Source organism: Triticum dicoccoides, chromosome 2B (assembly GCF_002162155.2).
Source record: "Triticum dicoccoides isolate Atlit2015 ecotype Zavitan chromosome 2B, WEW_v2.0, whole genome shotgun sequence".
Lineage (NCBI taxonomy): Eukaryota > Viridiplantae > Streptophyta > Magnoliopsida > Poales > Poaceae > Triticum > Triticum dicoccoides.
This window is the reverse complement of record NC_041383.1, coordinates 599,550,667-599,575,486: the sequence shown is the minus strand read 5'-3', so window position 1 is coordinate 599,575,486 and position 24,820 is coordinate 599,550,667.

The following is a 24,820-nucleotide window of genomic DNA, read 5'->3' as shown; positions in this document are numbered from 1 at the left end:
CTGTCGAAACTGAATTTTACTGTCGAAACTGAACGCACTAGCAAGGTGAGGCTACACGTCAGTCGACTGACCTTTTCATATCTGGTCAGTCAATTTTGTAGCCGTTGGATACGGAATCAAGGGCCTGCAGTTCATCTTCAACCTCCACCCCCCTGAGCCGCCAGCCACCACCGGCCAAATAGCAGCCCCCCGCCGCCCGCGGCCGGCGGTGCGCCGCCCCGCCCGCCCCAAAAACATTCCCAACCGCTGGTCCGCCGCCGCCCCGACCATCCCTCTAACCCCCCCCCCTCCCCGTGCCGACCTTTTTCTCCGGCGATCCCCACGCCACCGCCCACCACCGCCGGCGACCACCGCCTCCACCCTGAACCCTAAGATAGATAGTGGGGTACCTCTCCGGCAATCTCCCCTCCCCGCTGCGGCTGGTTCTTCCTTCACTCCGGCGAGCCCCCCAACTCCTAAAAATCGACTGACCCAAAAGTCGATTTAGTCGACTGAAGTGTTGTTAAATCGAAGCAGCATCACAAGCAAGAGCAAGAGCGAGAGCAGCAGCGCGAGCAAGAGCAATATCAAGAGTAGACCAGGCAGGGGACCGAGAGCAAGAGCAGATCAGCAGTGCGAGCGAGAGCAAAAGGAGCAGCAGCTCCTACTAATGTGGACGTCGCCGCTGAGGGAGCGACGCCGTGGAGGAAGTGGCCGGCGACGCCGCTATGGATGGAGCCACGCAGTGTCGGCTCGGGACCGAGCGCCGGCAGCACCGTGAGATTTAATCAAGAAGAAAATGCGGCGATTAGTGTACAACCTCTTTGGTGGCGCTGATTAGGCCGCAGCTTCATCCGAGGAAATGGTGATGATGATGCTCTTTCAGTGGTGTAGGTGAAGACGACGGTGTGGGAATGGAGGTGGCGCGAAAGACGAGGGGAACGTCGGGGCAGCTCCTTGGAGGTGGAGGACGGAGTGGTGAACCGGCGAGACGACAGATCCTCATCCGGTACAGTGGATGAGGGACGTCGAGGTGTTGCTATGGACGATGTCGTCGGGGAAGACGCTCCGGCTGGGTGGCGGACGTAGGAGGGTGTGGGGCTTCGTTGCGGGTTTTCGCAGCCTCGGTGTACGAATGGGTGGACGGATGGGATGGGAGTGGGGAACCATGGATTAGGGACGTGCTTGTCCGAAATGTGGGGTAAGTTACGAAAGTACCCCCACAGATTTGAGGCGGTTCTTTCGGTTCAGGGGTACCATGGGCATTTCGCATGTCGGGATTTCATAGGAGGTGGGAGTTTTCACGCGCGTTGTAATTTTGGAATAGCAAGGCGCGGGTTGAGATGGAGGGAGTTGTCGGAGCACAACGAGACAAAGATATATCTTAAATATTTCAGTGTAACAAGGCGCGGGTTGAAGAGGCGGGAGTTTCGCAGCATGATAGACACAGATGCTAGCTTGAAATTTCGGCATAACAAGGCGTGGCTTGAAATTTTGGGAGAACAAGCTTAACGTGTACCCAAAAAAAATACAATTTGCACCTCAACACGCACAACACACACACACAAACACCATTTCGACTAGAGTAAACTACACGTGCATTGCACGCATGAGATTTGGCAACCAAATTATGAATAAATAACACATTATAGCATGTAAGCTTTGAGTCATATATGCGTGATGTAGATGTTCGTTTAATTCTTATAGTTCATTTCATTCAAAATCATCTACTTTTTATAAGAAAGCTAATCTATTTTAAGATTCATGGAATTGTGAGTTGTAAGACATAAAGTAAAAACAAATAATGGCAAATCATGTAGAAAAACATTTGGGCAATTCTTATACGGAAGATTCTAGAACAAAGAAGAAATGCTTGTGTTTTGAGGTTTGTGCATTATACTTAAGTTCAACCATGGAGTCTTCTAGATTGTACATTTGGAGAAATCTGATGCAATCTAGATGATATCCAACGGCCAATAATGCTCAAATTTTCCATCTCTGCACCATCGGATTCGCCTCATCCAACGACCATCTTTCAAAGTTAAAGTTACCCACACACAATATAAAAAATATAAAATATAAAAAAAAATATATATATAGGGGTATAAATATAGATATGTGATGCGAAAGCCACCCATCATCTCTAATTAGAATAGTGTGTCCATGCACGAATGCAATGTGGCCAAACGATGTCTGCCATCAGTATCACAAATTCAAATCAGTCTGACCTTATTCAATGTGTATACATTACAACATGCTTGTTTCCAAACCACACCACACAGATCTCCGTTATATTCATGCATGCATGGGTTTCAAACATCAGTATCTCTTATTCAAATATTTGAATTCAACTTTACATTGATTATGACCTCACCTAGTATTTTACACCCACACAGTCGTCTTCTCTTTATAATTGTACCACTAACTTTCTCTCGTGCATGCATGCACACACACTACCAGTCGGCATTATCCGTCGCACACATGCAATCTTTTTCTTTAGGTCGGTCTCCCATGAAGGCACACACCCACACACATCCCCCTCTCCATCATATCGGGCATTCTTTATCTCTCACGCGTGCATGCGCAATTATCGATGTTCCTCTATGTCTTTATGTATATAGCTAGGTCTTTCATAGTTTTCTAGACAAACCGATCAATCGATATATCCAGTGAGGTCTCACCCTCTTTCCCACGTCCACATCGATCAATCTATACCTCTCTTTATAGGATTACGGGGTTGTTTGGTTTGAGACTAAGTTTACCAAAGCTTGCCACACCTAAGGTTAGGCAAATTTGACCAACTTAGGTGTGTGTTTGGTTCAAGCCACACCATGGTCCCACATCACATACACACAACAAGTGTGGCAAGATTCCCTCAGGCTTGCCAACTTGTGGCTCTCATTTTGAAGAACTAACCTTAGGCAAGTTTGGCAACATTGTATGGCAAAGTGTGGCACTCCTAGGCCTAGAACCAAACAACCCCTACATATATAGCTAATACACCCACATAAATTATATATCCAACGTCCCCCTCTCATCATCCATGCCTTCCACTACATCTCTCAAACGCGTGCACAATGGCGAAGATAGGGGGCAGCAAGGGCCCTGCCCCCCCTAACATCACTATATATCGAGGCTAATATGAATGTGATCGTTAGAAAATTGCTGCTATAAATGGTTTAAGTTCATGAATTGGCCCTCCTCGTAAAGGATTAGCAATGCTTGGCCCCCTAGCTCATTTATTTTTCATGGCCCCGCCACTGCGCGCAACAGCGCACGTTCTCACCCCCTCTCTCTAAATATCAATCTCGCACTTGTACACTCCTTCATAATCTCCCTCCACTCGGACCCTCGCACCATCTTCTAGCGCCCCACCAGATTTTTCCGCATGTACAATCTAGCAGAGTCCATGGTTGAACATAAGCATAATGCACAAACCTCAAAACAACACTGGTTCACCTTTGTTCTAGAATCTTCCGTATCATAACTGCCCAAACTTTTTTTCTAGTTGAATTGCCATTATTTGTTTTTTACTTTATGCTTTACAACACACAATTCCATGAATCATAAAATAAATTAAGGGCTTCTTTGATTCAAAGGATTCTCAAAGGAATTTTGGAGGATTCTAATCCTTGGGAATTTTTCCTATCTTGGTTGTTTGATTCGTAGGATTGTAAACCATAGGAATTTTTCCATATGATTCATTTGCACTAGATTTCATAGGAAACATCACATCCACTCAAACCTCTTTGAAAGAATTATGCGTTTTTTCTATGCACAATCAAACACTCATACAATCCTGTAGGATTCAAGACGACACTCCACTATAATCCCATGTTTTTCCTATTCCCGCCTTTTGGAAATCCTACGAATCCAAGAGGCCCTAGATATTTTATAAAAACTAATTGATTTTGAATGAGATGAACTATAATAATTAAAGTAAGGTCTACATCCAGCATATATGACTCAGAGCTTACATACTATAGTGTGGTATTTATTCATAATTTGCTTGCAAAATCTGATGCGTTCAATGCACGTGTACCTTACTAGTACTTCGAGTATGTGCAAAACACGTAAATTAGAATTCCAATGGCACGCTACACAATGTCTCTCTTACAGTTCATGAAGCCACGTGGCACATGTGGAGGCGTTGTCGCGACCTCCTTGTGTGGATTGATCATAGTGACGTGCTGCTGGTTCCAGAAGAATGTACTTGTCCTCCCTGAGCCATACTATTGGTACATGCATGAAGCGAAGATGTGCACGCATGCCACGCACGCACTCATTCCCTCGCACACACGTGCGGGTACACCCATGTGATAATTTGACGCGTGTAAAGTCGTTCACTTCATTGATGGTCAATTAATACAGCGCATGTAAATTGAGTGGACGTGAGGGTGGAAGAAAGACATTACTACTCCACTACGCGCATGCGAGTAGTTAAATCATGGGTTGCTAGTAGTACTTCCATTGGTCTCCTTCATATTTTGTGCCAATTTTTGACAGTAACATAGTAATATTTACGCATTTGAGCAGTGTAGTCTACTTGAAATTTATGTTCCACTAAACTCATCGGGAGCCGTTTCGGGCCTCAAAACCAAAACCATAAAGTAATATTTACCTTGTTCTCATCCCATACGAAAGCCTGCTCACACCTACTAGTACGTACCAAACCTGAACATGTTCCCACTATGCAGGTATTAGTACTAGTGCTAGTACTTAGGTTATAAAAAGGGGAACTACCTAATAAAAAATTACTCTACCTTTCCTCCTCATAAGTTGTCACGCCCAAGATGCGACCCTATCCTAAAGGAACTCGAAGGTCCCACCAAGGATAGAAGCGCATCTTGAAGACGCTTTTGCAAGGTGGATATCATTACATCAAACCATTACATAATAGTTGGGGATACATACAAGAGGCAAACAATGCCACAAGGGTACAACAATACATCATACATAAGATTAACATCCGACTATGGATGAAACACAAACAAAAGCTCAAATGACATCCACCCTGCTAGCCCAGGCTGCCGACCTGGAACCTATCCCCTGATCAAAGAAGAAGCAGAAGAAGAACTCCAAAACAAGCAAACATCGCTCTCGCGTCATGATCATCGCAACCTGTACCTGCAACTGTTGTTGTAGTAATCTGTGAGCCACGAGGACTCAGCAATCCCATTACCATGGGTATCAAGACTAGCAAAGCTTAATGGGTATGGAAAGGACAAGTGGTGAGGTTGCAGCAGCGGCTAAGCAAAGTATGGTGGCTAACTTATGCAAATAAGAGCGAGAAGAGAAGCAAACGGAACAGTCATGAAGCTATCAATGATCAAGAAGTGATCCTGAACTCCTACTTACGTCAAACATAACCCAAAAACCGTGTTCACTTCCCGGACTCCGCCGAAAAGAGACCATCATGGCTACACACACAGTTGATGCATTTTAATTTGAATCTGGTGACAAATTCTCTACAACCGGACATTAACAAATTCCCATCTTCCACATAACCGCGGACACGGCTCTCGAAAGTTTATACCCTGCAGGGGTGTCCCAACTTAGCCCATCACAAGCTCTCGCGGTCAACGAAGGATATTCCTTCTCCCAGGAAGACCCGGTCAGATTCGGAATCCCGGTTACAAGACATTTCGACAATGGTAAAACAAGACCAGCAAAGCCGCCCGATGTGCCGACAAATCCCGATAGGAGTCGCACGTACCTCGTTCTCAGGGCACACCGGATAAGTCAAGCTACGAGTAAAACCAGACCTCGAGTTTCCCCGAGGTGGCTCCGTAGGCTGCTCGGTTCAGACCAACACTCGAAGGAGCACCGGCCCAGGGGGGTTAAATAAAGATGACCCTAGGGCTCCGAAAACCCAAGGGAAAAAGGCTTAGGTGAGGCAAATGATAAAACCAAGGTTGGGCCTTGCTGAAGGAGTTTTATTCAAGGCGAACTGTCAAGGGGGTCCCATAAATCACCCAACCGCGCAAGGAACGCAAAATCAAGGAACATAACACCGGTATGACGGAAACTAGGGCGGCAAGAGTGGAACAAAACACCAGGCATAAGGCCGAGCCTTCCACCCTTTACCAAGTATATAGATGCATTAATTAAATAAGATATATTGTGATATCCCAACATAATCATGTCCATCATGGAGCAATCTTCAACTTCACCTGCAACTAACAATGCTATAAGAGGGGCTGAGCAAAGTGGTAACATAGCCAAGCAACGGTTTGCTAGGAAGGGTGAAAAGGTTAGAGGCTGACATGGCAATTTAGGGAGGCTTGATCAACAAGAGATAGGTAGTGCAACATAGCGATAGAATGAAGCAACTGGCATAGCAATGATAGTAGTGAGATCCAGGGTAGCGGTCATCTTGCCTGAAATCCCGCTAGGAAGAAGAACGAGTCCATGAAGAAGACGAACAGGAGTAGTCGAACGAATCCTCACAATCGCAACATTACCGGAACTAAGAAGCAACACTGGAAAGAAAAAACAACATGGTAAATGCACAAGCATAAACATGGCATGATGCACAAACAAGTATGATGCATGTCCGGTTTAATGAGGCATGGCATGGCAAAGTCCAACAAACAACACTACAAATTAAGTGGAGCTTAATATGGAACGAGTTGCATATTGATGAAACACCACATCAATTATTTAGTTCTCTCTCGGTTTTGTACCCAACAATATTAAATGTTGTTAAACATGGCAAGAGGTGAAGCATAAGTAAACTAACTATTTAGGCAAATTTAAATGAGGCCGGAACAACAAACAACAATTCCGGAAAAACTCCTCATGTGCATATTTCGAATTCGGTACGGTTCTGCCCTAAACCATATTTTATTGTTGTTAAACAGGAAAATAAAGTGCACCAAGTTAATCTATGCATTTTTCCACCCCATTTACATATAAAGAACATTTAGTTCTGAGCTACGGTTATTTAGTTATGAAATAAATCATTTTAACATGGCATTTGAGCAAATTTAAACAAACAACATGTTGAACATTTTAAACATGGATGAAAGTGGCATAATATGAATCTAGATGAAAAACTAAGCATTTTACATGTTTGAAACATTTTAATCCGATGCATGGTTGTGGAGTTATTAAAGCATGAACATGGAGGGTTTTTCTGCAAATCTGTAAATCACTTGATAATTGGACAAATTCGCAGCGGATGAAAAAAAACTACATGGGCTGAATCTGGATGGGTGGACTGGGCTGCTCACCATGGGCTCTTGGCCCGACTGGTGAGGAGGAGGCCAGGCAGGGGCGCTGGCGCGCTGGGCCTTGGCGCGGGATGGGGCCCAGGCGCGTGCGGTCGAGGGGCGTGGTCAACGCAGGCAGGGGATCGGGCAGGACTTGGCGCTGGCCTCATCCTCAAAGCAGAGGAAGCAGGTCGACGGCGGCAGACTTGGCACGTTCTCCGGCGAGGGCGACGCAGCTTGAGGCGGGGAAGACCCAGAACGGGATGAAGCCGGCGGATCCGAGGTGGAGGTGCGGCTAGCCTGGCGGATTAGCGCGGTGGATCTTGGGCGCGGCGGCGTGAACGGAGAGGCGGCAACGACGAGGCACGACGGTGCAGGCGCAGGAAGGCGAGGTTCTCATCGAGGTCCGACGGCACGGGACGGTGGTCATGGTCTGGTGCTCCTGCAGGGGAACACGGGGAAGAGAAGGGGATTAAAGCAGAGAGAGAAGAGGGACAACCAGAAGGAGAAAGAGCACGTGGAAAAGGAGGCGGGATAGCCTGGTTGCTGCTGCTTCTTGCCGGCAGCGGGGACGAGGCAGAGGAGGCTGGTTAGCTCTGCTGGCCCTCGGGAAGAACAAGAGGAGGCGCGGGAGCTTGGCTCCATGGAGGTGCTCGAAGCAGAGGATCCAGGGGCGCGATTCTGGTGGAGCTCGAGGGTGAGGGCGGCGCTCGGGGTTGGCTGCGTGCGCGGAAGGGAGGAGGCTGTGGCTTGCTGGGGACTTGGGGCTGCTGGTGTGGTTGGATCAGTGTGGATCGAGGGGAGGAAGGTGGTTGGCTTGATGGGGAAAACGAGGAAGGCGGCTGGTCGGGCAGGGAAGAAATCGAGGAGGGGCAAACTGGCAGTGGCGGCGGAAGGATTTGGAGGATTGGACAGCTCTCCTAAAAATTAGGGTTTGGACTGATATATATAGCAAGTGGCTAGGTTAGTTTAGGGGTTAATCCATCTCTTCGATCGCAATCGAACGGCCGAGAATAAAATAGACAGGGAGTCCAAATAAGAAAACATAGATATTTTAGGGACGTTTGGGGATGATAGGAATCCAATGGTCATGACAGCCCGGGTCAGGTTTGGGGTAGGTTTTGAACACGCGCAAGAGGGGGTCGATGGTTGTGCAGAGAGGTCAGGTGGTCAGACAAGAGGGACGCAAAAACCGGATTGGTCTCGGAACGGTCAACGAAAGCAAGGGGGGACGCGGCAACTGAGAACGGGTGCAAGCTTTATGAAAACATGCAGATGCAATGTGCATGATGCTATGAGATGAGATGCATGACATGAACAAAATGCAAAACAAAAGAGAAAAACCCAACCACGAAGGAAATAATATATCACATAGCTGGAAATGACAAGAGTTGGAGTTACAATTATGGAAAGTTACATCCAGGGCGTTACATAAGTGCTTCTTCTTCGTCCGTCCTTGCCATGGCCGGTAAGCAGAGCTCTAGGTCGAGAACTACTCATAACAAGGGAGCGGCAACCAAGGCTGCGGAAAAAAAGAGGGCTCGCCGCCACACAGAGACCTCGAAAGATCTCTCACGGGCAGGCGATGGCTCCCAGGATCACCCTAGCCGCGGAGGTGAACATGCTGAGCCGGCAGCGCTGGAGTCGTTATCCCTCGACGACATGCCCGATCAGCTCAATAAGCACCTCAATAAGCAGAAGGAGTTCATCCACGGCTTGGTGGAGCTGCTGAAGGAGAGCCTCGACGACATGCCCGCTGAGCTCAATCAGCAGGGGGAGTTGACCGCCGGCTTGGTGATGCTGCTGAAGAAGAGCATTGCCTCAGAGAAGAAGGTGTCCGGCAAAAGCCTGCAACTTCAGGAGGACAAGGCGAAGCTCTGCCACGAGCTCGACCTATTGAAGGAGAAGAACACCGGCTAGAAGAAGCTGCATGAGAATAGTAGTTCCTCGATGAAGATGCTGCATGCCCTCGTCATGGAACAGAAGGAGGAGTTGGCGAAGCTCCGCATCGAGCACCCGGCTGCTGTCAAGGTACATAATGCGGCCGTGGAACAGACGATGAAGGCTTGCGTCGAGAAATCCCGCGTCATGGACAGAATGAAGAAGATGGCGGAGGAGACACGCAAGGAGATGGAGGTCGTGGAGGCGATGAAGAAGCAGTTACGACTCCGCGGCGAATTAGATCATTTGGGGTGATAATCTTCCTTCTTCTTTTGCTCCTGTGTTTCATCTTTTGCTTCGGGTGTTTCGCCGCACGTGTCACGTTCTCTACGAGGCATGAATAGAACAATGCTAACAATGAGATGACTAGCAAATTAGATCATTTTTATTGCCATATGGCACTGGGCTGCCGTGTTTCGTGCTCCTCCGTCGTAGTTCTACTCCAGTGGAAAACTTGAGTATACCGCATGGTTCTTTGCTCCTCCTCAGGTCGTCGGCACATTTATACGAGCAGTCAAATCACAAGGCCCCGCCTTCTAGCAGTAATGAGCCGTCAAATCACAAAGGACATCGCCTCTCATGAAACCAACCAAGCTAGACTGCCCCGCCCAAATGTATACTTCACTTTTGTATAGTAGTAGTACCGATGGATTGCGCCATGGAGCAAAACTTGAAACTTTTAAAAAAAGGTGGTACATATAGAGAGCGATCATCGCCAAATTATGCTTGTTTGCTTGTTTATTTGCTTGTTTCCCTTCCTGCCTCGTTGCCTCGAACAGACTATGCCAAACTCCCTTTCCTGCCGCGCGGGAAAAGGCCCGCCCTCGCCTTTTTAGTCTAGGTTTGTATTGATGGATCACGCGAAGCAGAAAAAATCAAGCCGTGCCTTGTACTCCGCCGTACTAAAAGAGTGGAGACGCTCACTTTCATGAATTTTGTACTTCCACTCGTTGACATGTGGGACATATAGCAACCGGGTCGATGTGTCATGCACCCAATAACAGTGCAGAACAACAGGGGGATGCACCCCAGTCATAGCGCCCTAGTAGTAGTAATGAGCAATGAGACGTCAAATGACAATGCCGCACCTTCCCAGACGGACAAAGCAACCATTATTTCACACTTTGCTGAATCTGCTTCGCCATCATCTCCTTCCTTCAAGAAAACCACGTATTGCTTCTGCCATTATTCTGCCTCAAGAGGGACGCACATCGCCTTTGTGCGTCATGACACGTGGGACTGCATGACAGGCCATGCTCCCCCGCCCACCGCTTGGTAAGATCACCTCATTTTTACTATTTCCCTCGTCCCGGTTTACATGTCATGCACGTCGTTCTAGGTTGAGAATTTAACTAGCTATATAGTGTATGTGATGAACAATACTAGTACTATTAAAAAGGCTAGTCACAATAATGGTGTCTAGCACAACCCACCACTCAAATAAAACTAAGCACCCTGGAATTCTTTGACAAAACTAAGCACCCTGAAATTCTTTGACAACTAAACTGCTGGCTATATGATGTTGGCATATAATATATTGTACATATATAATGTGAAGAAACGAGTGCTAGTACTATACCAACTAAAAGATGAAATGTAAGAAATACTAGTATGTACATACTGAAGAGTTAAAGTAACGAGAAGAAACATAACATAGTTCTGCTGGGGGCTCAGCACAACACACCCCTCAAATTAAACTAAGCACACCTGAAATTAAAATATGCAACTAATCCGGTAGATACTGCATTAGAACCACCATGAGCAACGACATTGCCACCTTACTCGGACTCCTCGTCCACGTCCGCGACTTCGTCCTTGTCCCTCTTCCCCTTGGCCGATACTTCTTTGCTTGAACCGCACACTTGGCTCTTGATCTTCATCCAACCCTTGTAGATATTGAAACAAAGGTAGCCATCCATTGCAGCATAGTGGATGTGGTCTATATCTAGTACATTCCGTTGCCATGCATGATGATGAAACGTGTGATGAGGTTTCTCCAGTTTACCGTACGAAGGATGAACCATGGCTCCTGCCAGGGTCAGCATTGAAGGCTGACCACTGGAGGGCAGTAGCCGATTCTTCTGGAGGTCGAAGGGGTTGCCTACAATGAGGCCTATCTGACCCAGGACTCTTTTGTCGTTTGTAAAGTCTACAGTAACGAATTTGACTAGGTTGCTCTTGAGGAAGTTCTTAAAATCCAGGCATTCAACATCGGCATGGCATATGTGGTAGACCAAGCATAAGTCATGCACGCAAACCTGGATCATGGCGGGCTTCTTCCTCTCTTCCTCCTTTAGATCCTTCTCTCGTCCCAAGACTGTGGTGTACTCAACATCTAGCCCAGCGACCCACTCATCATCTGAGTTTTCGAACATGCCTCTGAAGCGAGCAAGGCATCCTTTCACCATCATGGAAGAACGGGTGTAGATGACGTCGAAATCATCGCTGGTGATGGTTCTAACCTTGTACTCACCGCCGATCATGGAGATTTGGGACGCCATGGATTTGGGAGGAGGGTTAGGATTAGTGGAACTGCCGTAATGTGAAAGGACGAGACGACTAGGAGCGAACTGATGACCCACAAGTGTAGGGGATCTATCGTAGTCCTTTTGATAAGTAAGAGTGTCAAACCCAACAAGGAGCAGAAGGAAATGACAAGCGGTTTTCAGTAAGGTATTCTCTACAAGCACTGAAATTGTAGGTAACAGATAGTTTTGTATAGGATAATTTGTAATGGGTAACAAGCAATGAAAGTAAATAAGGTGCAGCAAGGTGGCCCAATCCTTTTTGTAGCAAAGGACAAGCCTGGACAAGTTCTTATATGATAAAAGCGCTCCCGAGGACACATGGGAATTATCATCAAGCTAGTTTTCATCACGTTCATATGATTCACGTTCGTTACTTTGATAATTTGATATGTGGGTGGAACAGTGCTAGGGTACTACCCTTCCTTGGACAAGCATCCCACTTATGATTAACCCTTATTGCAAGCATCCGCAACTACAAAAGAATTATTAAGGTAAGCCTAATTGTCGGTGTCAAAACCGGCGGATCTCGGGTAGGGGGTCCCGAACTGTGCGTCTAAGGCTAATGGTAACAGGAGGCTGGGGACACGATAGTTACCCAGGTTCGGGCCCTCTCGATGGAGGTAATACCCTACTTCCTGCTTGATTGATCTTGATGATATGAGTATTACAAGAGTTGATCTACCACGAAATCGTATAGGCTAAACCCTAGAAGCTAGCCTATGATTATGATTATCGTTGTCCTACGGACTAAACCCTCCAGTTTATATAAACACTGGAGGGGGCTAGGGTTACACAGAGTCGGTTATAGAGAAGGAGATCTAACATCCGAATCTCCAAGCTTTCCTTCCACGCAAAGGAGAGTCCCTTCCGAACACGGGGCGAAGTCTTCAATCTTGTATCTTCATAGTCCAACAGTTCGGCCAAAGTATATAGTCCGGCTGTCCGGATACCCCCTAATCCAGGACTCCCTCAGTAGCCCCCGAACCAGGCTTCAATGATAATGAGTCCGGCGTGTAGATTGTCTTCGGCATTCCAAGGCAGGTTCTTCTCCAAATCCAGAGTACCTGTCGTAGCAAACAGTGTCTGGCTTCCCATTAATGTTGTACTCCTCGGCTTTTGTGCTTCAATAATGGCTATCTCCACATGTTGAGTGAATACGAGGAGCCGGGGCATTTTTACATTTGCCACCCTGACCCTGTAAGCGAACCGTCTATTTGAAGAGACGGGGATCCTCAGATCCAAATCACACCATCTTCCCCCAAGCGAGCATTCAATAGAGCGCGTCCGGAAAAACCATTCCATCATGGCCGGTCGCCGCAACTCCTCTTCTCGCATCCTTAGCTCTAAGCCAGGGGATTGGGAAAAGTGTTTTGTCCCCCATAGCCTATTAGTAGAGTTGCAGACCCAAGGGTTCCTTCCACTTGCATACATGGTCCCCATCCGAACCGGACTAGCCACCTATAATGGCGGGGAGCAAGCGGAGAGCTTTCCTAACCCATCTTAGGGGAGCGAGTATGCCTTTTCCCATATTTGCTGAGAGGACTCGGGTTTCCAATCCACCCTTTCCTCCATAGGCTCCTGGAGTTCTACGGCCTCCAGCTTGATAACTTCACCCCTGCCTCCGTACTGCATATTGCAGGTTATGTTGCCCTCTGCGAGCTATTTCTGGGTTGCGAGGCTCATTTCGAGTTATGGAAGAGGCTATTCTGCCTCGTCCCTTGTAATCAAAAGGGATCTATATATCAAGTGGGCGGAGCCGAAATATGGCGCATCGCCCAGACCCGATACTTTTCCGGCACTCCAAAGAAGGCATCCGAAGACTGGCCTTCGGAGTGGTTTTATGTAGATGACGTTCCCCTTCCGGACCTAGTCCGAACAGGCCTTCCTGAGTTCGCTAGCACTCCGCTAAAGAAACGCAGAAGTTGGCACCCTCGGAGCTCCCAGGAGGAAGATAACAGAGAAGTCCTCTATCTGATGAGCAGGATAAAAATACTGGCCCAATCAGGACTGACAATAATCGAAGTTATGTCAATATGCATAATGCGGGGGGTGCAGCCACTTCAATACCGGGGGAAACCCAGTGGCACTTCAACGGAGAAGACGACGCCACCCGCTGTGGTCGTAAAGGTCCAGACTCCACCATCGCTCTGCGAGAATATTGTCTGATTTGTATTAAGGAGAAGAGGAGGAGTTCCTCCGCATTAAACCGCGGGATGGATTTTCTATGTACAACCCCCAAGCTGGGTAAGTTGTCCTTCTTTACTCGACTCTATCCATTCTTGCATCCTTTGTCACAATCATTTACCTTCCTATTTCAAAGCAGGAACTGGAAAAGGCCATGAAAGAGTTCAACAGCCCATCTCCATAGCCAGAGGATCCTGGCCGGGCTCTCGACCCCGGACTTGAAGAAGATCCAGATATATTCGTGGAGCTTGTCGATGGGACATTCTACCAAGCAAGCTGTGACGGCACCCTGGTGGCCATCATTGCGGATTATCGCAGGCTGCTCCCTGTGTCGCACGTAAGTAAAGCCAGAGTCCCAACTTCTGAAGAGGATTCCTTCATTATGCCATACCTTATGTGCATATGTTGCACTTTTATAGAAACGACCATCGGGACGCAGCGCTGAGCCCATGGGGGCTCATCAGCAAAGGGCACCCGGGCCAGGCAGGCTTAAGAGGAAGGTGGTTAGGATTGAGACGCCATCGCAGAGGTACAATTTAAACTTGCTCCGTGATTATCATTGCTGAAATTTGACAACGTTCATTTTGTCCTGGCAGGAAAAGTAGCCGCCAGACTATATCCGAAGACCCTGCCGGCCACGCCTCAACCAGCCGGATTCCAGAGCCGGACTCATGGGTGGAGGCTGACGTGGGGACAACACCGAATTGTCCTCCTACAGAGGATGTGGACAGGTTCTCCGCTACGAATTCCGAAGTGGAGAGTGCCATGAATCACCAGCATAGGCGGGCCGTACTCCGCAATGGTATTTTTCCGAAGAGGCATTTAATGCCTTCAACTCAGGAGACACATACATCTGCGCTGCTCAAGATGGACTCGCTAGAGCGACGGACCAGTATGCAAAGGCTATACGAGTAAGAAATTTTGATAAGCATGTGTATTAGTAGCCCCTGAGACTTGAAACAGTTGGCACAACTGATTTAAGGATCATTGTATGCATAGGTTCTTGTAGAGAAGAATATCCATTTAACTCAAGAGCTGGAGGAATGCAGGACCCAGCTGAGGGCCGCAGTTGCCGAACGAGAGGAATCCCAGAAGGCCTCCTCTGGTAATACTTGCCTTGATAAAGAAATTTTTTAAGGACGTATACTAGTGAGTATTCGGCATTGTTTACAAATCTGAAAAAAGATCCTGCAGGTAACCCCGGAGAGAATCCGAAGATCGTAAAAGATAATGAGCCACATGTTCAAAGTCAGCTAAAGGCTGGCGAGCATGTGCTTATGCAGGTTATTCAAGAGAAAAACAATCTCCAAGATGCCAATATCTGGCTGAGCGTCGAATTAGCATATGTTCGAGCTCAGCTTGCAGACTCCGTGAAGGAGAACAGGAGGCTTCGACGCAGCATTTATAGTAAGTGCTTAAACGAACTGCAGTACAGTTCGGCGAGGAAACAAATTGACAGAGTTATGTCTATAGGTATGCTGACAGGCCGTCCTGAAGAGGAGATGCCCGGATCCGCAGGTGATTTGCTGCAAGATCTCGCACAACTGCACGAATGAGCTCGGCAGATGATGCAGGGTATTGCCCGGGCCTTGTGGCCATCCGCTTCCCTGCCAGGTGGCATGGGGGAGCTCGTGGATATGCTCAAGGGAGCATGGTGGCGCTTCCGACTGTGGAAGGTATCGGCCTGCCAACAAGGTGCAAGGGAAGCCTGGGCCATGGTGAAGACGAGATACGTCAAGGCTGACCCAAACCATATGGCCGAAATCGGACCTGTGGGGCCAGATGAGAAAGAGATTCCTGTAAGTCTGGTGTATGAACAAGTAGCATTAGCCGCAAAGTATTCCCAACATGATTGCAGGCTAGATAGCCTGTTGGATGGTATAGAAGAAGAATTTAGCCAGTCCAAGTGACTATGTACTTCAGTGGACGTATGTAGTCCCTAGCCGGATTGTAAATCATTTGTCATGGCAGACCTTTTCACTTCAGCCTCCGGACCCGATAGTCTGAAGTGTATCCGAATACCCGCTCAGTTATGTAAAACCGGGGTATGCGTGGAATCCAGGCGTAGGGATCATAAGTGCTTGAACAGACAAGTACCCAAGTAGTTATGTTATATTACATGGATAGTAAGAAACATCTCCCAGAGAGAATAATTCCGTTAGGGGTTCCTTTCCCTGGGTATGCATGCATCGATGTGCATGTCCGAACTGCGAACACAGACGCAGGATACAAAACATCTAGGGATTTATGTTGTAATAAATGAAAAACATCTTTTGTTCACCGATCGAATATTCCCTTAAGAATGCTAACTTTCGGCTTCACCCAGTCTGAGGTACACATCCGGCTGAACCGGCAGTAACAATCGCAGAGGTGCTCCCTTATGCCCTAGCCGAATTAACGGGAACGTAGGGCATAAACACAAGAGCCAGGCAACCCAGCATGGCCAAAACTTAAGCCATATCAATGCATATAATGGTGAAGAAAAGGCACATATGGAAAGATGACGCATATGTGGTGGGCATGAAGCCATGAAAATAATTATATTAAGCTTCCGCATAGGAAGCCCCCAGGTATATTGAGCATGCATAGTGTGGCCAGAGGGATCGAAGCATCATTAAAGCTTTTAAGGCTTTGTGTGTAAAAAGAAAAGAGAAAGATAAAGAAGAAAGGAGGACATAATTGAAAAGGCGGAGGTAAGGAGATGAACACTAAGTTCGGCACTAGGCATAGAATCTTCGGAGTCTTGTCACGTTCCATGGGTTCGGCTCGAGTCTGTTATCTGATGCATTGCGTAGACGGTACGCTCCTCCGGTGAGAACTTTATCAATGATGAAAGGACCCTCCCATTTGGGCTTGAGCTTGTCCTTCTTCTTCTCCGGTAGGCGTAGAACGAGTTCGCCAACGTTATAAGTTTTGGCACGTACTTCTCTGCTTTCATACCTTTAAGCCTGATGATGATAGAATGCGGAACGGTCTTTTGCGACATCACGCTCCTCCTCCAAGGCATCTAAGTTATCCTGCCGATCTAGCTCGGCTTCTTTCTCTTTGTACATGCGCACGCGAGGTGAGTCATGAATTATATCATAGGGTAGTACCGCCTCTGCGCCGTACACCATAAAAAATGGTGTGTATCCGGTGGTGCGATTTGGCGTGGTCTGCAGCCCCCAGAGTATGGAGTCGAGCTCCTCGACCCAGTGTATATCTGATTCCTTCAAGGATCGCACTAGTCTGGGCTTGATGCCACTCATGATAAGACCATTCGCGGGTTCGACTTGACCATTTGTTTGGGGGTGATAGACAGAGGCGTAATCGAGCTTAATGCCCATGTTACCGCACCAAGTTTTCACCTCGTCAGCTGTGAAATTTGAGCCATTGTCCGTGATGATGTTGTGGGGGACACCGTAACGGTGCACAACCCCTGATATAAAGTCTATCACTGGTCTGGATTCGGCCGTTTTAACTGGTTTGGCTTCTATCCATTTGGTGAACTTGTCCACCATGACCAATAAGTATTTTTTCTTATGGCTTCCCCCTTTAAGAGGTCCGACCATATCCAGCCCCTAGACTGCGAAGGGCCAAGTTATGGGGATTGTTTGGAGAGCGGTAGGGGGCATATGGCTCTGATTGGCGAAGAGTTGGCAACCAACGCAATGTTGGACAAGGTCCTGTGCATCTGCCCGGGCTGTCGGACAGTAAAAACCTGTACAGAAGGCCTTGCTTACAAGTGCCCGAGCTGCGGCATGGTGCCCGTCGAGTCCGGCATGGATTTCAGCCAAGAGCTGCAGCCCTTCCTCTTCGGAGATGCATCTTTGGAGCACTCCAGTGGCGTTTTTCTTATAAAGCTCTCCCTCATGGACTTTGTAGGACTTGGAATGCCGCACAATACAACATGCCTCATTTTGGTCCTCGGGGAGCTCTTGCCTATTTAGGTAGGCTAAGAAGGGTTCGGTCCACGGGGCGATGACAGCCATGATTTCGTGGGCCAAAGGTATTATTTCGGTGGCAGAGCCTTCGATTACGTCAGATGGTTTGGAATCTGTGGTTATATTCGGAGCCGGACTGGTATTGCCAGTCTCCCCTTCCCATACCATGGATGGCTTGAACAACCTTTCCAAGAAGATATTAGGTGGGACGGGGTCGCGTTTAGCACCGATGCGGGCGAGGATATCTGCCGCTTGATTGTTTTCTCGGACCACATGGTGGAATTCGAGCCCCTCGAACCGAGCTGACATTTTGACGATGACATTATGGTAGGCCACCATTTTCGGATCCTTGGCATCAAAGTCTCCATTTATCTATGATATTGCGAGGTTCTAGTCCCCGCGCACTTCTAGGCATTGGATGCCCATGGAGACTGCCATCCGAAGACCATGCAACAAAGCCTCATATTCGGTTGCATTGTTGGAGTCTGTGTATAGTATTTGAAGTACGTATTGGACCGTGTCTCCGGTGGGGGATGTTAGGACAACACCCGCTCCCAATCCAACCAACATTTTAGAGCCGTCGAAGATCATGATCCAATTGGAGTATGAGCCATACTCTTTAGGGAGTTCGGCTTCTGTCCATTCGGCGACGAAGTCAGCCAGTACTTGCGACTTAATGGCTCGCCGTGGTTTGTATGTTATGTTGAATGGAAGGAGCTCAATAGCCCATTTAGCGATCCGGCCCGTGGCATCGCGGTTTTTTATTATGTCAGTGAGTGGTACTTCAGAGGCCACCGTAATCGAACAGTCTTGAAAGTAGTGTCACAGTTTTCAGGATGACATGAAGACCGCATATCCTATCTTTTGATAGTGTGGGTACCGGGATTTGCATGGAGTGAGGACAATGGACACGTAATATACCAGCCTTTGGAGCGGGAACTTGTGTCCGTCCGCTTCTCGTTCGACGATGAGCACTGTGCTTACAACCTGGTGAGTTGCAGCTATGTAGAATAGCATAGGTTCTCCAATATTTGGTGCGGCCAGGATTGGATTGCTGGCCAATAGGGCCTTTATTTCTTCCAGTCCGGCCGTGGCCGCATCCGTCCACTCGAAGTGTTCAGTGCATCGAAGAAGGCGGTAAAGGGGTAGTGCCTTTTCTCCCAATCGGGAGATAAAGCGGCTTAAGGCAGCCACACATCCAGTTAATTTCTGGATCTGCTTGAGGTCTGTTGGGGTAGCCAACTGTGACAGAGCTTGGATTTTTGCCGGATTTGCTTCAATTCCACTATTGGAAACGATGAAGCCGAGCAACTTCCCAGAGGGTACACCGAAGACACATTTTTTCGGGTTAAGCTTGATGTCATATGTTCGGAGCTTGTCGAACGTGAGCCTCAAGTCGTCTATTAAAGTTTCGACGTGTCTTGTTTTGATGACCACGTCATCCACGTATGCCTCTAGTGTTTTGCCGATTTGTTTCTCCAGGCATGTCTGAATCATGCGTTGATAGGTTGTGCCGGCATTTTTGAGCCCAAAAGGCATGGTATTGAAACAGAAGGGGCCATATGGCCTGATGAAGGCCGTTGCGGCTTGGTCGGACTCCACCATCTTTATCTGATGGTATCCGGAGTATGCATCGAGGAAACACAATGAGTCATGTCCTGCGGTGGCGTCGATGATTTGATCAATGCGGGGGAGGGGGAAGGGATGCTTAGGGCAAGCCTTATTGAGGTCTTTGAAATCGACACATAGGCGCTAGGATTTGTCCTTCTTTGGTACCATCACCAGGTTTGCTAGCCAATCCGGATGTTTTATTTCTCTGATGAATCCGGCCTCAATTAGCTTGGCTAGCTCTTCTCCGATGGCTTGCCGCTTAGGCTCTGAGAAGCACCTAAGAGTCTGCTTGACTGCCTTGTATCCTTTCAGTATATTTAGGCTGTGTTCGGCCAACCTGCGTGGGATGCCCGGCATATCTGAAGGATGCCAGGCGAAGATATCCCAATTCTCACGCAGGAAATCTCGTAGTGCGGCGTCTGTTGTGGGGTTCAACTGTACGAATGGAAGCTGTCTTTGTGGGGTCCGTTGGGTGGACCTGGAATTTGACTATCTCGTTCGCAGGCTTGAAAGAGGTGGACTTGCGTCGCTTGACGAGTATCACGTCATCTCTGTCCACTGTGGTGTGCAGCGTGGTTAGTTCTTCCGCCCCGACGGCTTCGGATAATGCCTCCAGGGCCAGTGCGGCAGTCTTATTTTCGGCATGGAGTGCAACGTCTGGGTCACTAGCTAGAGTGATGATTCCATTGGGCCCGGGCATTTTGAGCTTCATGTACCCGTAATGGGGTATAGCTTGAAAGCTCGTGAATGCGTCCCGCCCTAAGAGGGCGTGGTATCCTTTACTGAACGGGGCCACTTGGAATGTGATTTCTTCAGACCTGTAATTCTCCGGCGTGCCGAATACCACATCCAGTGTGATTTTTCCCGCACATCATGCCTCCCACTAGGGATGATTCCCCTGAAGGTCGTGCTGCTTTGCTCAATGCGGCTCTTGTCAACTTCCATCTTGTTGAGGGTTTCCTCGTAGATGAGGTTTAATCCGCTTCCGCCGTCCATGAGCACTTTGGTGAGCCGGAAGCCGTCCACGATTAGACTAAGGGCCAAAGCGGTTGGTGCCCGGACTGTTCGGAATTGAGGTTCGTCACTGGCATTGAAAGTTATAGCCGTGTCGTTCCACGGATTTATTGTTGCCACGTGGCAAACTTCGGCGAGACTGCGGAGAGCTTGCTTGCGCCTGTTATTTGAGGTGAAGGTCTCGAAGACTGTCAGTACCGCATTGTTATTCTCGGGGGGATGTTGCTCTGCTGCATGGTTGATGAGGAGATCCTCGCCGCTCTTCGCTACCTGCCGGAGTATCCAACATGCTCTAAGGCTATGTGTTGGCATGGTATCCAGTGTACTGTGAATTTTGCATGGCCCATTGAGCCATTCCTCCAATACGGTTCCACGCCCTGCAGCGGGCCTTGGTTTTTTGGTAATTGAATCGGGTGACTTGCGAGAGTTTACCCTTTTAGTTCAGACGAAGGGTTTAGTGAGAGCCGGATTATCCCAGAAGTTGGTTTGGGTTTTCCAGGCGCTTTCCATCGCACAGTACTTATGTACTATGGCCGCTAAGTTAGCGAAGTGTACTATGTCACGGCGACTTATAGCATTGAGGATCCCCTTGTCCGTGCAATTTTTGCAAAAGAATGAGATTGCGTCTTCCTCGCGACAGTCCTTGACCTTGTTTATCACAAGGAGGAATCTGGCCCAGTGGTGATGTACTGTCTCTTGGGGCTCTTGTCGGATATGGGAAAGATTGATTAAATCTGGGTGGGTGGGTAGATTTAAGTCCGAACCCTGTCCCGATCTGAGACCCAGGGGTAGAGAAGCTTCCGAACTTAGCAGCTCGGGTTCCGGGATGTTACCCAATTTTTCTGGCCTGCCGCACGATTCTATGTTCGGGGTTTGGGTCATGTCCTCCCGCGAACGGGTATCCGTATTGGAGAGCTCGGAAATCCGGACATAGTTCGTCCTCAAAATAGAGGGAGAATCCATGCGTTTCTCTTCCATGACCGCTATCTCATGGGTGACCGGCGGAGAGTTAATCTCCCTTTGGTCGGGTTTAAGCCCAATCCGATCATAGTCCGTAGCCACACCAAGAGCTGCGATGCAATCCAAGAGCTCATTAAGGGAGGAGAGCTCCATTGGATCCATCTATTCGGCAAGTTCCGAATCGACGTGGAAGCTGTTTTTGATGACTTGAGAAGTCATCATCGGCGTGACAGCCGATCGAGCGGTCATGACGAAGCCGCCTAGTCGGAGATTTTGGCCTAGAGCCAAGGCTCCCCCTGAGGTGATGTTGTCCTTGACAACGAGACGAGCCATCAAGCCTTATCGCGACGACACAGTGGAACTCTCAATGAAAGCACCAATGTCGGTGTCAAAACCGGCGGATCTCGGGTAGGGGGTCCCGAACTGTGCGTTTAAGGTTAATGGTAATAGGAGGCTGGGGACACGATGTTTACCCAGGTTCAGGCCCTCTCGATGGAGGTAATACCCTACTTCCTGCTTGATTGATCTTGATGATATGAGTATTACAAGAGTTGAACTACCACGAGATCGTAGAGGCTAAACCCTAGAAGCTAGCCTATGATTATGATTGTTGTTGTCCTATGGACTGAACCCTCCGGTTTATATAGACACCGGAGGGGGCTAGGGTGACACATAGACGGTTACAGAGAAGGAGATCTAACATCTGAATCGCTAAGCTTGCCTTCCACGCAAAGGAGAGTCCCATCCGGACACGGGACGAAGTCTTCAATCTTGTATCTTCATAGTCCAACAGTCCGACCAAAGTATATAGTCCGGCTGTCCGGATACCCCCTAATCCAGGACTCCCTCACTAACCATAGCATGAATCATGTGGATCCAAATCAGCCCCTTACGAAGCAATGCATAAACTAGGGTTTAAGCTTCTGTCACTCTAGCAACCCATCATCTACTTATTACTTCCCAATGCCTTCCTCTAGGCCCAAACAATAGTGAAGTGTCATGTAGTCGACATTCACATAACACCACTAGAGGATAGACAACATACATCTTATCAAAATATCGAACGAATACCAAATTCACATGACTACTTATAGCAAGACTTCTCCCATGTCCTCAGGAACAAACGTACTACTCACAAATCATATTCATGTTCATAATCAGAGGGGTATTGATATGCATTAAGGATCTGAACATATGATCTTCCACCAAATAAACCAACTAGCATCAACTACAAGGATTATTCAACACTACTAGCAACCCACAGGTACCAATCTAAGGTTTGGTACAAAGATTGGATACAAGAGATGAACTAGGATTTGAGAGGAGATGGTGCTGGTGAAGATGTTGATGGAGATTGACCCCCTCCCGATGAGAGGATCGTTGGTGATGACGATGGTGATGATTTCCCCCTCCCGGAGGGAAGTTTCCCCGGCAGAACAGCTCCGCCGGAGCCCTAGATTGGTTCCGCCAAGGTTCCGCCTCGTAGCGGCGGAGTTTCGTCCCGTAAGCTTGCTTTTGATTTTTTCGAGGGTAAAAGACCTCATATAGCAGAAGATGGGCACTGAAGGCCTGTCAGGGGGCCCACGAGGTAGGGGGCATGCCCTAGGGGGTGGGCGCGCCCCCACCCTCGTGACCAGGGTGTGGGCCCCCTGACGCATTCCTTTGCTAGTATTTTTTATTAAATCCAAAAATGACTTTTGTGGAGTTTTAGGACTTTTGGAGCTGTGCAGAATAGGTCTCTAATATTTGCTCCTTTTCCAGCACAGAATCCCGGCTACCGACATTCTCCCTCTTCATGTAAACCTTGTAAAATAAGAGAGAATAGCCATAAGTATTGTGACATAACGTGTAATAACAGTCCATAATGCAATAAATATTGATATAAAAGCATGATGCAAAATGGACGTATCAACTCCCCCAAGCTGAGACCTTGCTTGTTCTCAAGCGGAAGCCGATATTGAAAAATATGTCCACATGTTTAGAGATAGAGGTGTTGATAAAAATAAAGTATGGACATGCAGGCATCATGATCATTCTTATAACAGCAACATATATATATATATATATATATATATATATATATATATATATATATATATATATATATATATATATTGTCATATAATTTCTTATGCTCAAGTAACAATCTATTCACAATGTCAAGTATGGTTCAGAAACTTCATTGAGAACTTACAAACTATAATCTCAGTCATTGAAGCAATTACAATTTATCATAACATAGGGAAGAGTCAACATAAGAGCTTTTCAGCAAGTCCACATACTCAACTATCATTTAGTCTTTTACAATTGCTGACACTCAAGCAATACTTGTGGTTATGGAGTTTTAACCGGACACAGAGAAAGATAGGGGCTTATAGTGCTGCCTCCCAATGTTTTACCTCAAGGGTAATGTCAACAACAATAGTTCATGCTAACGAACATCCAATTTGATATATGTATCAAGATCTTTCCAACACGAGGTGCTTGCCAAAGGATAAAATAAAAAGGAAAGGTGAAGATCACCTTGACTCTTGCATAAAGTAAAAGATAGGCCCTTCGAAGAGGGAAGTAGAGGTTGCCATGTGCTTTTATGGTTGGATGCACAAAATCTTAATGCGAAAGAACGTCACTTTATATTGCCACTTGTGATATGAACCTTTATTATGCAGTCCATCGTTTTTATTACTTCCATATCACACAATCATATAAAGCTTATTTTCTCCACACTAATAAGTCATACATATTTAGAGAGCAATTTTTATTGCATGCAACATGACAACTTACTTGAAGGATCTTACCCAATCCATAGGTAGATATGGTGGACTCTCATGGCAAAACTGGTTTAAGGGTATTTTGGAAGCACAAGTAATTTTTACTTGGTGCAAGGAATTTGGCTAGCATGAGGGGGAAAGGCAAGCTCAACATGTTGGACGATCCATGACAATATACTTTAACTAAGATGTGAGAAAGCATAACCCATTACATTGTCTTCCTTGTCCAACATCAACTCTTTTAGCATGTCATATTTTAATGAGTGCTCACAATCATAAAAGATGTCTAAGATAGTATATTTTCATGTGTGAACCTCTCTTTCTTTATTACTTCCTATTAATTGCAACGATGGCCAAAACTATGTTTGCCAACTCTCAACAACTTTTATGCCTCACACTCTTTATGTGTGAAGTCATTACTATCCATAAGATCAACACGGTTTCTTTTGTTTCTTTTTATTCTTTCTATTTTTCTCAAGATCATAGCAAGATAGCAAAGCCCTTGACTTAACACTAATCTTTATTATAGATAGCTCACAGACTCGATTACATAGAGGGATAACAAAGCAAAACTCAAAACTAATTCATACCAAAACTTTATTCTACCAAATCAAGATATTACCAAAAGGATCGAACTAAGAAAAACTGAAAAGATAGGAGCGTGATGGTGATACGATACAGGGGCAACTCCCCCA